The 13,289-nt window shown below is 47.4% G+C and overlaps 22 non-coding genes across 22 annotated transcripts; all 22 read left to right on the top strand.

Annotated features, from left to right (window-relative positions):
* The first annotated feature begins 213 nt into the window (after positions 1–213).
* On the top strand, positions 214–286 carry trnav-uac (transfer RNA valine (anticodon UAC)). Its single transcript has one exon. It is a non-coding gene; the product is annotated as a tRNA-Val (tRNA).
* A 346-nt stretch (positions 287–632) lies between these two features.
* trnav-cac (transfer RNA valine (anticodon CAC)) lies at positions 633–705 on the top strand. The gene has a single exon. It is a non-coding gene; the product is annotated as a tRNA-Val (tRNA).
* A 505-nt stretch (positions 706–1,210) lies between these two features.
* trnav-cac (transfer RNA valine (anticodon CAC)) lies at positions 1,211–1,283 on the top strand. Its single transcript has one exon. It is a non-coding gene; the product is annotated as a tRNA-Val (tRNA).
* Positions 1,284–1,370: 87 nt separating this feature from the next.
* On the top strand, positions 1,371–1,443 carry trnav-uac (transfer RNA valine (anticodon UAC)). The gene has a single exon. It is a non-coding gene; the product is annotated as a tRNA-Val (tRNA).
* A 346-nt stretch (positions 1,444–1,789) lies between these two features.
* Positions 1,790–1,862, top strand: trnav-cac (transfer RNA valine (anticodon CAC)). The gene has a single exon. It is a non-coding gene; the product is annotated as a tRNA-Val (tRNA).
* A 764-nt stretch (positions 1,863–2,626) lies between these two features.
* trnav-cac (transfer RNA valine (anticodon CAC)) lies at positions 2,627–2,699 on the top strand. Its single transcript has one exon. It is a non-coding gene; the product is annotated as a tRNA-Val (tRNA).
* Positions 2,700–2,786: 87 nt separating this feature from the next.
* Positions 2,787–2,859, top strand: trnav-uac (transfer RNA valine (anticodon UAC)). Its single transcript has one exon. It is a non-coding gene; the product is annotated as a tRNA-Val (tRNA).
* A 1,135-nt stretch (positions 2,860–3,994) lies between these two features.
* trnav-cac (transfer RNA valine (anticodon CAC)) lies at positions 3,995–4,067 on the top strand. Its single transcript has one exon. It is a non-coding gene; the product is annotated as a tRNA-Val (tRNA).
* Positions 4,068–4,153: 86 nt separating this feature from the next.
* Positions 4,154–4,226, top strand: trnav-cac (transfer RNA valine (anticodon CAC)). Its single transcript has one exon. It is a non-coding gene; the product is annotated as a tRNA-Val (tRNA).
* Positions 4,227–5,102: 876 nt separating this feature from the next.
* On the top strand, positions 5,103–5,175 carry trnav-uac (transfer RNA valine (anticodon UAC)). The gene has a single exon. It is a non-coding gene; the product is annotated as a tRNA-Val (tRNA).
* Positions 5,176–5,723: 548 nt separating this feature from the next.
* On the top strand, positions 5,724–5,796 carry trnav-uac (transfer RNA valine (anticodon UAC)). Its single transcript has one exon. It is a non-coding gene; the product is annotated as a tRNA-Val (tRNA).
* A 1,085-nt stretch (positions 5,797–6,881) lies between these two features.
* Positions 6,882–6,954, top strand: trnav-cac (transfer RNA valine (anticodon CAC)). The gene has a single exon. It is a non-coding gene; the product is annotated as a tRNA-Val (tRNA).
* A 665-nt stretch (positions 6,955–7,619) lies between these two features.
* trnav-cac (transfer RNA valine (anticodon CAC)) lies at positions 7,620–7,692 on the top strand. Its single transcript has one exon. It is a non-coding gene; the product is annotated as a tRNA-Val (tRNA).
* Positions 7,693–8,098: 406 nt separating this feature from the next.
* trnav-uac (transfer RNA valine (anticodon UAC)) lies at positions 8,099–8,171 on the top strand. The gene has a single exon. It is a non-coding gene; the product is annotated as a tRNA-Val (tRNA).
* Positions 8,172–9,256: 1,085 nt separating this feature from the next.
* On the top strand, positions 9,257–9,329 carry trnav-cac (transfer RNA valine (anticodon CAC)). Its single transcript has one exon. It is a non-coding gene; the product is annotated as a tRNA-Val (tRNA).
* A 505-nt stretch (positions 9,330–9,834) lies between these two features.
* trnav-cac (transfer RNA valine (anticodon CAC)) lies at positions 9,835–9,907 on the top strand. The gene has a single exon. It is a non-coding gene; the product is annotated as a tRNA-Val (tRNA).
* Positions 9,908–9,994: 87 nt separating this feature from the next.
* On the top strand, positions 9,995–10,067 carry trnav-uac (transfer RNA valine (anticodon UAC)). The gene has a single exon. It is a non-coding gene; the product is annotated as a tRNA-Val (tRNA).
* Positions 10,068–10,413: 346 nt separating this feature from the next.
* On the top strand, positions 10,414–10,486 carry trnav-cac (transfer RNA valine (anticodon CAC)). Its single transcript has one exon. It is a non-coding gene; the product is annotated as a tRNA-Val (tRNA).
* Positions 10,487–11,202: 716 nt separating this feature from the next.
* trnav-cac (transfer RNA valine (anticodon CAC)) lies at positions 11,203–11,275 on the top strand. The gene has a single exon. It is a non-coding gene; the product is annotated as a tRNA-Val (tRNA).
* An 86-nt stretch (positions 11,276–11,361) lies between these two features.
* On the top strand, positions 11,362–11,434 carry trnav-cac (transfer RNA valine (anticodon CAC)). The gene has a single exon. It is a non-coding gene; the product is annotated as a tRNA-Val (tRNA).
* Positions 11,435–12,310: 876 nt separating this feature from the next.
* On the top strand, positions 12,311–12,383 carry trnav-uac (transfer RNA valine (anticodon UAC)). Its single transcript has one exon. It is a non-coding gene; the product is annotated as a tRNA-Val (tRNA).
* A 548-nt stretch (positions 12,384–12,931) lies between these two features.
* Positions 12,932–13,004, top strand: trnav-uac (transfer RNA valine (anticodon UAC)). Its single transcript has one exon. It is a non-coding gene; the product is annotated as a tRNA-Val (tRNA).
* Positions 13,005–13,289: the final 285 nt, after the last annotated feature.

The following is a 13,289-nucleotide window of genomic DNA, read 5'->3' as shown; positions in this document are numbered from 1 at the left end:
AGCAATCAAACAGATAAACATACACTATGTCCCTGAACGCACCATCTCCTGTGGTTTCCGTAGTGTAGTGGTTATCACGTTCGCCTTACACGCGAAAGGTCCCCGTTTCGAGACCGGGCGGAAACAGTCGTTGATGTTTTTTTCTTTGATTCCCAACTTCAACATTCAAACAGATATACATAAACTATGTCCCTGAACACACCATCTCCTGTGGTTTCCGTAGTGTAGTGGTTATCACGTTCGCCTTACACGCGAAAGGTCCCCGGTTCGAGACCGGGCGGAAACAGTCGTTGGTCTTTCTTTCTTTGATTCCGAACTTCAACAATCAAACAGAGAAACATGCGATATGTCCCTGAACGCACCATCTCATGTGGTTTCCGTAGTGTAGTGGTTATCACGTTCTCCTAACACTCGAAAGGTCCCCGTTTCGAGACCGGGCGGAAACAATCGTTGATGGTTCCTGAACACACCGTCTCATGTGGTTTCCCTAGTGTAGTGGTTATCACGTTCGCGAAAGGTCCCCGGTTCGAGACCGGGCGGAAACAGTCGTTGGTGTTTTTTTCTTTGATTCCGAACTTCAACAATCAAACAGATAAACATAAGCTATGTCCCTGAAGGCACCATCTCATGTGGTTTCCGTAGTGTAGTGGTTATCACGTTCGCCTCACATGCGAAAGGTCCCCGGTTCGAGACCGGGCGGAAACAGTCGTTGATGTTTTTTTCTTTATTCCGAACTTCAGCAATCAAACAGATAAACATACACTATGTCCCTGAACGCACCATCTCCTGTGGTTTCCGTAGTGTAGTGGTTATCACGTTCGCCTTACACGCGAAAGGTCCCCGTTTCGAGACCGGGCGGAAACAGTCGTTGATGTTTTTTTCTTTGATTCCGAAATTCAACAATCAAACAGATAAACATAAGCTATGTCCCTGAACGCACCATCTCATGTGGTTTCCGTAGTGTAGTGGTTATCACGTTCGCCTAACACGCGAAAGGTCCCCGGTTCGAGACCGGGCGGAAACAATCGTTGATGGTTCCTGAACACACCGTCTCATGTGGTTTTCGTAGTGTAGTGGTTATCACGTTCGCGAAAGGTCCCCGGTTCGAGACCGGGCGGAAACAGTCGTCGGTGTTTCTTTCTTTGATTCCGAACTTCAACAATCAAACAGATAAACATAAGCTATGTCCCTGAAGGCACCATCTCATGTGGTTTCCGTAGTGTAGTGGTTATCACGTTCGCCTCACACGCGAAAGGTCCCCGGTTCGAGACCGGGCGGAAACAGTCGTTGATGTTTTTTTCTTTGATTCCCAACTTCAACATTCAAACAGATATACATAAACTATGTCCCTGAACACACCATCTCCTGTGGTTTCCGTAGTGTAGTGGTTATCACGTTCGCCTTACACGCGAAAGGTCCCCGGTTCGAGACCGGGCGGAAACAGTCGTTGGTCTTTCTTTCTTTGATTCCGAACTTGAACAATCAAACAGAGAAACATGCGATATGTCCCTGAACGCACCATCTCATGTGGTTTCCGTAGTGTAGTGGTTATCACGTTCTCCTAACACTCGAAAGGTCCCCGTTTCGAGACCGGGCGGAAACAATCGTTGATGGTTCCTGAACACACCTTCTCATGTGGTTTCCGTAGTGTAGTGGTTATCACGTTCGCGAAAGGTCCCCGGTTCGAGACCGGGCGGAAACAGTCGTTGGTGTTCCTTTCTTTGATTCCGAACTTCAACAATGAAAAAGATAAACATGCCCTATGTCTCTGAACGCACCATCTCATGTGGTTTCCGTAGTGTAGTGGTTATCACGTTCGCCTCACACGCGAAAGGTCCCCGGTTCGAGACCGGGCGGAAACAGTCGTTGTTGTTTTTTTCTTTATTCCGAACTTCAGCAATCAAACAGATAAACATGCGCTATGTCCCTGAACGCACCATCTCATGTGGTTTCCGTAGTGTAGTGGTTATCACGTTCTCCTAACACTCGAAAGGTCCCCGTTTCGAGACCGGGCGGAAACAATCGTTGATGGTTCCTGAACACACCGTCTCATGTGGTTTCCGTAGTGTAGTGGTTATCACGTTCGCGAAAGGTCCCCGGTTCGAGACCGGGCGGAAACAGTCGTTGGTGTTTCTTTCTTTGATTCCGAACTTCAACAATCAAACAGATAAACATAAGCTATGTCCCTGAACGCACCATCTCATGTTGTTTCCGTAGTGTAGTGGTTATCACGTTCGCCTAACACGCGAAAGGTCCCCGGTTCGAGACCGGGCGGAAACAGTCGTTGGTGTTTCTTTCTTTGATTCCGAACTTCAACAATCAAACAGATAAACATAAGCTATGTCCCTGAAGGCACCATCTCATGTGGTTTCCGTAGTGTAGTGGTTATCACGTTCGCCTCACACGCGAAAGGTCCCCGTTTCGAGACCGGGCGGAAACAATCGTTGATGGTTCCTGAACACACCGTCTCATGTGGTTTTCGTAGTGTAGTGGTTATCACGTTCGCGAAAGGTCCCCGGTTCGAGACCGGGCGGAAACAGTCGTCGGTGTTTCTTTCTTTGATTCCGAACTTCAACAATCAAACAGATAAACATAAGCTATGTCCCTGAAGGCACCATCTCATGTGGTTTCCGTAGTGTAGTGGTTATCACGTTCGCCTCACACGCGAAAGGTCCCCGGTTCGAGACCGGGCGGAAACAGTCGTTGATGTTTTTTTCTTTGATTCCCAACTTCAACATTCAAACAGATATACATAAACTATGTCCCTGAACACACCATCTCCTGTGGTTTCCGTAGTGTAGTGGTTATCACGTTCGCCTTACACGCGAAAGGTCCCCGGTTCGAGACCGGGCGGAAACAGTCGTTGGTCTTTCTTTCTTTGATTCCGAACTTGAACAATCAAACAGAGAAACATGCGATATGTCCCTGAACGCACCATCTCATGTGGTTTCCGTAGTGTAGTGGTTATCACGTTCTCCTAACACTCGAAAGGTCCCCGTTTCGAGACCGGGCGGAAACAATCGTTGATGGTTCCTGAACACACCTTCTCATGTGGTTTCCGTAGTGTAGTGGTTATCACGTTCGCGAAAGGTCCCCGGTTCGAGACCGGGCGGAAACAGTCGTTGGTGTTCCTTTCTTTGATTCCGAACTTCAACAATGAAAAAGATAAACATGCCCTATGTCTCTGAACGCACCATCTCATGTGGTTTCCGTAGTGTAGTGGTTATCACGTTCGCCTAACACGCGAAAGGTCCCCGGTTCGAGACCGGGCGGAAACAGTCGTTGGTGTTTCTTTCTTTGATTCCGAACTTCAACAATCAAACAGATAAACATAAGCTATGTCCCTGAAGGCACCATCTCATGTGGTTTCCGTAGTGTAGTGGTTATCACGTTCGCCTCACATGCGAAAGGTCCCCGTTTCGAGACCGGGCGGAAACAGTCGTTGATGTTTTTTTCTTTGATTCCCAACTTCAACATTCAAACAGATAAACATGCGCTATGTCCCTGAACGCACCATCTCATGTGGTTTCCGTAGTGTAGTGGTTATCACGTTCGCGAAAGGTCCCTGGTTCGAGACCGGGCGGAAACAGTCGTTGATGTTTTTTTCTTTATTCCGAACTTCAGCAATCAAACAGATAAACATACACTATGTCCCTGAACGCACCATCTCCTGTGGTTTCCGTAGTGTAGTGGTTATCACGTTCGCCTTACACGCGAAAGGTCCCCGTTTTGAGACCGGGCGGAAACAGTCGTTGATGTTTTTTTCTTTATTCCGAACTTCAGCAATCAAACAGATAAACATAAGCTATGTCCCTGAACGCACCATCTCATGTTGTTTCCGTAGTGTAGTGGTTATCACGTTCGCCTAACACGCGAAAGGTCCCCGGTTCGAGACCGGGCGGAAACAGTCGTTGGTGTTTCTTTCTTTGATTCTGAACTTCAACAATCAAACAGATAAACATGCCCTATGTCCCTGAACGCACCATCTCATGTGGTTTCCGTAGTGTAGTGGTTATCACGTTCGCCTCACACGCGAAAGGTCCCCGGTTCGAGACCGGGCGGAAACAGTCGTTGATGTTTTTTTCTTTATTCCAAACTTCAGCAATCAAACAGATAAACATACACTATGTCCCTGAACACACCATCTCCTGTGGTTTCCGTAGTGTAGTGGTTATCACGTTCGCCTCACACGCGAAAGGTCCCCGGTTCGAGACCGGGCGGAAACAGTCGTTGATGTTTTTTTCTTTATTCCAAACTTCAGCAATCAAACAGATAAACATACACTATGTCCCTGAACGCACCATCTCATGTTGTTTCCGTAGTGTAGTGGTTATCACGTTCGCCTTACACGCGAAAGGTCCCCGTTTCGAGACCGGGCGGAAACAGTCGTTGATGTTTTTTTCTTTGATTCCGAAATTCAACAATCAAACAGATAAACATAAGCTATGTCCCTGAACACACCATCTCCTGTGGTTTCCGTAGTGTAGTGGTTATCACGTTCGCCTAACACGCGAAAGGTCCCCGGTTCGAGACCGGGCGGAAACAGTCGTTGGTGTTTCTTTCTTTGATTCCGAACTTCAACAATCAAACAGATAAACATAAGCTATGTCCCTGAAGGCACCATCTCATGTGGTTTCCGTAGTGTAGTGGTTATCACGTTCGCCTCACACGCAAAAGGTCCCCGTTTCGAGACCGGGCGGAAACAGTCGTTGATGTTTTTTTCTTTGATTCCCAACTTCAACATTCAAACAGATAAACATGCGCTATGTCCCTGAACGCACCATCTCATGTGGTTTCCGTAGTGTAGTGGTTATCACGTTCGCGAAAGGTCCCTGGTTCGAGACCGGGCGGAAACAGTCGTTGATGTTTTTTTCTTTATTCCGAACTTCAGCAATCAAACAGATAAACATACACTATGTCCCTGAACGCACCATCTCCTGTGGTTTCCGTAGTGTAGTGGTTATCACGTTCGCCTTACACGCGAAAGGTCCCCGTTTCGAGACCGGGCGGAAACAGTCGTTGATGTTTTTTTCTTTGATTCCCAACTTCAACATTCAAACAGATAAACATGCGCTATGTCCCTGAACGCACCATCTCATGTGGTTTCCGTAGTGTAGTGGTTATCACGTTCGCCTTACACGCGAAAGGTCCCCGGTTCGAGACCGGGCGGAAACAGTCGTTGGTCTTTCTTTCTTTGATTCCGAACTTCAACATTCAAACAGATAAACATGCGATATATCCCTGAACGCACCATCTCATGTGGTTTCCGTAGTGTAGTGGTTATCACGTTCGCGAAAGGTCCCTGGTTCGAGACCGGGCGGAAACAGTCGTTGATGTTTTTTTCTTTATTCCGAACTTCAGCAATCAAACAGATAAACATACACTATGTCCCTGAACGCACCATCTCCTGTGGTTTCCGTAGTGTAGTGGTTATCACGTTCGCCTTACACGCGAAAGGTCCCCGTTTCGAGACCGGGCGGAAACAGTCGTTGATGTTTTTTTCTTTGATTCCCAACTTCAACATTCAAACAGATATACATAAACTATGTCCCTGAACACACCGTCTCATGTGGTTTTCGTAGTGTAGTGGTTATCACGTTCGCGAAAGGTCCCCGGTTCGAGACCGGGCGGAAACAGTCGTTGATGTTTTTTTCTTTGATTCCCAACTTCAACATTCAAACAGATATACATAAACTATGTCCCTGAACACACCATCTCCTGTGGTTTCCGTAGTGTAGTGGTTATCACGTTCGCCTTACACGCGAAAGGTCTCCGGTTCGAGACCGGGCGGAAACAGTCGTTGGTCTTTCTTTCTTTGATTCCGAACTTCAACAATCAAACAGAGAAACATGCGATATGTCCCTGAACGCACCATCTCATGTGGTTTCCGTAGTGTAGTGGTTATCACGTTCTCCTAACACTCGAAAGGTCCCCGTTTCGAGACCGGGCGGAAACAATCGTTGATGGTTCCTGAACACACCGTCTCATGTGGTTTCCGTAGTGTAGTGGTTATCACGTTCGCAAAAGGTCCCCGGTTCGAGACCGGGCGGAAACAGTTGTTGGTGTTTCTTTCTTTGATTCCGAACTTCAACAATCAAACAGATAAACATAAGCTACGTCCCTGAACGCACCATCTCATGTTGTTTCCGTAGTGTAGTGGTTATCACGTTCGCCTAACACGCGAAAGGTCCCCGGTTCGAGACCGGGCGGAAACAGTCGTTGGTGTTTCTTTCTTTGATTCCGAACTTCAACAATCAAACAGATAAACATGCCCTATGTCCCTGAACGCACCATCTGATGTGGTTTCCGTAGTGTAGTGGTTATCACGTTCGCCTCACAAGCGAAAGGTCCCCGTTTCGAGACCGGGCGGAAACAGTCGTTGATGTTTTTTTCTTTGATTCCGAAATTCAACAATCAAACAGATAAACATAAGCTATGTCCCTGAACGCACCATCTCATGTGGTTTCCGTAGTGTAGTGGTTATCACGTTCGCCTAACACGCGAAAGGTCCCCGGTTCGAGACCGGGCGGAAACAATCGTTGATGGTTCCTGAACGCACCATCTTATGTGGTTTTCGTAGTGTAGTGGTTATCACGTTCGCGAAAGGTCCCCGGTTCGAGACCGGGCGGAAACAGTCGTCGGTGTTTCTTTCTTTGATTGCGAACTTCAACAATCAAACAGATAAACATAAGCTACGTCCCTGAACGCACCATCTCATGTTGTTTCCGTAGTGTAGTGGTTATCACGTTCGCCTAACACGCGAAAGGTCCCCGGTTCGAGACCGGGCGGAAACAGTCGTTGGTGTTTCTTTCTTTGATTCCGAACTTCAACAATCAAACAGATAAACATGCCCTATGTCCCTGAACGCACCATCTCATGTGGTTTCCGTAGTGTAGTGGTTATCACGTTCGCCTCACACGCGAAAGGTCCCCGGTTCGAGACCGGGCGGAAACAGTCGTTGATGTTTTTTTCTTTATTCCGAACTTCAGCAATCAAACAGATAAACATACACTATGTCCCTGAACGCACCATCTCCTGTGGTTTCCGTAGTGTAGTGGTTATCACGTTCGCCTTACACGCGAAAGGTCCCCGTTTCGAGACCGGGCGGAAACAGTCGTTGATGTTTTTTTCTTTGATTCCGAAATTCAACAATGAAAAAGATAAACATGCCCTATGTCTCTGAACGCACCATCTCATGTGGTTTCCGTAGTGTAGTGGTTATCACGTTCGCCTAACACGCGAAAGGTCCCCGGTTCGAGACCGGGCGGAAACAATCGTTGATGGTTCCTGAACACACCGTCTCATGTGGTTTTCGTAGTGTAGTGGTTATCACGTTCGCGAAAGGTCCCCGGTTCGAGACCGGGCGGAAACAGTCGTCGGTGTTTCTTTCTTTGATTCCGAACTTCAACAATCAAACAGATAAACATAAGCTATGTCCCTGAAGGCACCATCTCATGTGGTTTCCGTAGTGTAGTGGTTATCACGTTCGCCTAACACGCGAAAGGTCCCCGGTTCGAGACCGGGCGGAAACAGTCGTTGGTGTTTCTTTCTTTGATTCCGAACTTCAACAATCAAACAGATAAACATAAGCTATGTCCCTGAAGGCACCATCTCATGTGGTTTCCGTAGTGTAGTGGTTATCACGTTCGCCTCACACGCGAAAGGTCCCCGGTTCGAGACCGGGCGGAAACAGTCGTTGATGTTTTTTTCTTTATTCCGAACTTCAGCAATCAAACAGATAAACATACACTATGTCCCTGAACGCACCATCTCCTGTGGTTTCCGTAGTGTAGTGGTTATCACGTTCGCCTTACACGCGAAAGGTCCCCGTTTCGAGACCGGGCGGAAACAGTCGTTGATGTTTCTTTCTTTGATTCTGAACTTCAACAATGAAAAAGATAAACATGCCCTATGTCTCTGAACGCACCATCTCATGTGGTTTCCGTAGTGTAGTGGTTATCACGTTCGCCTAACACGCGAAAGGTCCCCGGTTCGAGACCGGGCGGAAACAGTCGTTGGTGTTTCTTTCTTTGATTCCGAACTTCAACAATCAAACAGATAAACATAAGCTATGTCCCTGAAGGCACCATCTCATGTGGTTTCCGTAGTGTAGTGGTTATCACGTTCGCCTTACACGCGAAAGGTCTCCGGTTCGAGACCGGGCGGAAACAGTCGTTGGTCTTTCTTTCTTTGATTCCGAACTTCAACAATCAAACAGAGAAACATGCGATATGTCCCTGAACGCACCATCTCATGTGGTTTCCGTAGTGTAGTGGTTATCACGTTCTCCTAACACTCGAAAGGTCCCCGTTTCGAGACCGGGCGGAAACAATCGTTGATGGTTCCTGAACACACCGTCTCATGTGGTTTCCGTAGTGTAGTGGTTATCACGTTCGCAAAAGGTCCCCGGTTCGAGACCGGGCGGAAACAGTTGTTGGTGTTTCTTTCTTTGATTCCGAACTTCAACAATCAAACAGATAAACATAAGCTACGTCCCTGAACGCACCATCTCATGTTGTTTCCGTAGTGTAGTGGTTATCACGTTCGCCTAACACGCGAAAGGTCCCCGGTTCGAGACCGGGCGGAAACAGTCGTTGGTGTTTCTTTCTTTGATTCCGAACTTCAACAATCAAACAGATAAACATGCCCTATGTCCCTGAACGCACCATCTGATGTGGTTTCCGTAGTGTAGTGGTTATCACGTTCGCCTCACAAGCGAAAGGTCCCCGTTTCGAGACCGGGCGGAAACAGTCGTTGATGTTTTTTTCTTTGATTCCGAAATTCAACAATCAAACAGATAAACATAAGCTATGTCCCTGAACGCACCATCTCATGTGGTTTCCGTAGTGTAGTGGTTATCACGTTCGCCTAACACGCGAAAGGTCCCCGGTTCGAGACCGGGCGGAAACAATCGTTGATGGTTCCTGAACGCACCATCTTATGTGGTTTTCGTAGTGTAGTGGTTATCACGTTCGCGAAAGGTCCCCGGTTCGAGACCGGGCGGAAACAGTCGTCGGTGTTTCTTTCTTTGATTGCGAACTTCAACAATCAAACAGATAAACATAAGCTACGTCCCTGAACGCACCATCTCATGTTGTTTCCGTAGTGTAGTGGTTATCACGTTCGCCTAACACGCGAAAGGTCCCCGGTTCGAGACCGGGCGGAAACAGTCGTTGGTGTTTCTTTCTTTGATTCCGAACTTCAACAATCAAACAGATAAACATGCCCTATGTCCCTGAACGCACCATCTCATGTGGTTTCCGTAGTGTAGTGGTTATCACGTTCGCCTCACACGCGAAAGGTCCCCGGTTCGAGACCGGGCGGAAACAGTCGTTGATGTTTTTTTCTTTATTCCGAACTTCAGCAATCAAACAGATAAACATACACTATGTCCCTGAACGCACCATCTCCTGTGGTTTCCGTAGTGTAGTGGTTATCACGTTCGCCTTACACGCGAAAGGTCCCCGTTTCGAGACGGGGCGGAAACAGTCGTTGATGTTTTTTTCTTTGATTCCGAAATTCAACAATGAAAAAGATAAACATGCCCTATGTCTCTGAACGCACCATCTCATGTGGTTTCCGTAGTGTAGTGGTTATCACGTTCGCCTAACACGCGAAAGGTCCCCGGTTCGAGACCGGGCGGAAACAATCGTTGATGGTTCCTGAACACACCGTCTCATGTGGTTTTCGTAGTGTAGTGGTTATCACGTTCGCGAAAGGTCCCCGGTTCGAGACCGGGCGGAAACAGTCGTCGGTGTTTCTTTCTTTGATTCCGAACTTCAACAATCAAACAGATAAACATAAGCTATGTCCCTGAAGGCACCATCTCATGTGGTTTCCGTAGTGTAGTGGTTATCACGTTCGCCTCACACGCGAAAGGTCCCCGGTTCGAGACCGGGCGGAAACAGTCGTTGATGTTTTTTTCTTTGATTCCCAACTTCAACATTCAAACAGATATACATAAACTATGTCCCTGAACACACCATCTCCTGTGGTTTCCGTAGTGTAGTGGTTATCACGTTCGCCTTACACGCGAAAGGTCCCCGGTTCGAGACCGGGCGGAAACAGTCGTTGGTCTTTCTTTCTTTGATTCCGAACTTGAACAATCAAACAGAGAAACATGCGATATGTCCCTGAACGCACCATCTCATGTGGTTTCCGTAGTGTAGTGGTTATCACGTTCTCCTAACACTCGAAAGGTCCCCGTTTCGAGACCGGGCGGAAACAATCGTTGATGGTTCCTGAACACACCTTCTCATGTGGTTTCCGTAGTGTAGTGGTTATCACGTTCGCGAAAGGTCCCCGGTTCGAGACCGGGCGGAAACAGTCGTTGGTGTTCCTTTCTTTGATTCCGAACTTCAACAATGAAAAAGATAAACATGCCCTATGTCTCTGAACGCACCATCTCATGTGGTTTCCGTAGTGTAGTGGTTATCACGTTCGCCTCACACGCGAAAGGTCCCCGGTTCGAGACCGGGCGGAAACAGTCGTTGGTGTTTCTTTCTTTGATTCCGAACTTCAACAATCAAACAGATAAACATAAGCTATGTCCCTGAAGGCACCATCTCATGTGGTTTCCGTAGTGTAGTGGTTATCACGTTCGCCTCACATGCGAAAGGTCCCCGTTTCGAGACCGGGCGGAAACAGTCGTTGATGTTTTTTTCTTTGATTCCCAACTTCAACATTCAAACAGATAAACATGCGCTATGTCCCTGAACGCACCATCTCATGTGGTTTCCGTAGTGTAGTGGTTATCACGTTCGCGAAAGGTCCCTGGTTCGAGACCGGGCGGAAACAGTCGTTGATGTTTTTTTCTTTATTCCGAACTTCAGCAATCAAACAGATAAACATACACTATGTCCCTGAACGCACCATCTCCTGTGGTTTCCGTAGTGTAGTGGTTATCACGTTCGCCTTACACGCGAAAGGTCCCCGTTTTGAGACCGGGCGGAAACAGTCGTTGATGTTTTTTTCTTTATTCCGAACTTCAGCAATCAAACAGATAAACATAAGCTATGTCCCTGAACGCACCATCTCATGTTGTTTCCGTAGTGTAGTGGTTATCACGTTCGCCTAACACGCGAAAGGTCCCCGGTTCGAGACCGGGCGGAAACAGTCGTTGGTGTTTCTTTCTTTGATTCTGAACTTCAACAATCAAACAGATAAACATGCCCTATGTCCCTGAACGCACCATCTCATGTGGTTTCCGTAGTGTAGTGGTTATCACGTTCGCCTCACACGCGAAAGGTCCCCGGTTCGAGACCGGGCGGAAACAGTCGTTGATGTTTTTTTCTTTATTCCAAACTTCAGCAATCAAACAGATAAACATACACTATGTCCCTGAACACACCATCTCCTGTGGTTTCCGTAGTGTAGTGGTTATCACGTTCGCCTCACACGCGAAAGGTCCCCGGTTCGAGACCGGGCGGAAACAGTTGTTGATGTTTTTTTCTTTATTCCAAACTTCAGCAATCAAACAGATAAACATACACTATGTCCCTGAACGCACCATCTCATGTTGTTTCCGTAGTGTAGTGGTTATCACGTTCGCCTTACACGCGAAAGGTCCCCGTTTCGAGACCGGGCGGAAACAGTCGTTGATGTTTTTTTCTTTGATTCCGAAATTCAACAATCAAACAGATAAACATAAGCTATGTCCCTGAACGCACCATCTCATGTGGTTTCCGTAGTGTAGTGGTTATCACGTTCGCCTAACACGCGAAAGGTCCCCGGTTCGAGACCGGGCGGAAACAGTCGTTGGTGTTTCTTTCTTTGATTCCGAACTTCAACAATCAAACAGATAAACATAAGCTATGTCCCTGAAGGCACCATCTCATGTGGTTTCCGTAGTGTAGTGGTTATCACGTTCGCCTCACACGCAAAAGGTCCCCGTTTCGAGACCGGGCGGAAACAGTCGTTGATGTTTTTTTCTTTGATTCCCAACTTCAACATTCAAACAGATAAACATGCGCTATGTCCCTGAACGCACCATCTCATGTGGTTTCCGTAGTGTAGTGGTTATCACGTTCGCGAAAGGTCCCTGGTTCGAGACCGGGCGGAAACAGTCGTTGATGTTTTTTTCTTTATTCCGAACTTCAGCAATCAAACAGATAAACATACACTATGTCCCTGAACGCACCATCTCCTGTGGTTTCCGTAGTGTAGTGGTTATCACGTTCGCCTTACACGCGAAAGGTCCCCGTTTCGAGACCGGGCGGAAACAGTCGTTGATGTTTTTTTCTTTGATTCCCAACTTCAACATTCAAACAGATAAACATGCGCTATGTCCCTGAACGCACCATCTCATGTGGTTTCCGTAGTGTAGTGGTTATCACGTTCGCCTTACACGCGAAAGGTCCCCGGTTCGAGACCGGGCGGAAACAGTCGTTGGTCTTTCTTTCTTTGATTCCGAACTTCAACATTCAAACAGATAAACATGCGATATGTCCCTGAACGCACCATCTCATGTGGTTTCCGTAGTGTAGTGGTTATCACGTTCGCGAAAGGTCCCTGGTTCGAGACCGGGCGGAAACAGTCGTTGATGTTTTTTTCTTTATTCCGAACTTCAGCAATCAAACAGATAAACATACACTATGTCCCTGAACGCACCATCTCCTGTGGTTTCCGTAGTGTAGTGGTTATCACGTTCGCCTTACACGCGAAAGGTCCCCGTTTCGAGACCGGGCGGAAACAGTCGTTGATGTTTTTTTCTTTGATTCCCAACTTCAACATTCAAACAGATATACATAAACTATGTCCCTGAACACACCGTCTCATGTGGTTTTCGTAGTGTAGTGGTTATCACGTTCGCGAAAGGTCCCCGGTTCGAGACCGGGCGGAAACAGTCGTTGATGTTTTTTTCTTTGATTCCCAACTTCAACATTCAAACAGATATACATAAACTATGTCCCTGAACACACCATCTCCTGTGGTTTCCGTAGTGTAGTGGTTATCACGTTCGCCTTACACGCGAAAGGTCTCCGGTTCGAGACCGGGCGGAAACAGTCGTTGGTCTTTCTTTCTTTGATTCCGAACTTCAACAATCAAACAGAGAAACATGCGATATGTCCCTGAACGCACCATCTCATGTGGTTTCCGTAGTGTAGTGGTTATCACGTTCTCCTAACACTCGAAAGGTCCCCGTTTCGAGACCGGGCGGAAACAATCGTTGATGGTTCCTGAACACACCGTCTCATGTGGTTTCCGTAGTGTAGTGGTTATCACGTTCGCAAAAGGTCCCCGGTTCGAGACCGGGCGGAAACAGTTGTTGGTGTTTCTTTCTTTGATTC

Source organism: Gasterosteus aculeatus, chromosome X, assembly GCF_964276395.1.
Source record: "Gasterosteus aculeatus chromosome X, fGasAcu3.hap1.1, whole genome shotgun sequence".
In the NCBI taxonomy this organism is placed as follows: Eukaryota; Metazoa; Chordata; class Actinopteri; order Perciformes; family Gasterosteidae; genus Gasterosteus; species Gasterosteus aculeatus.
Note: the sequence above shows the minus strand (reverse complement) of the source record. Positions and strands in the feature narration are given on the sequence as shown.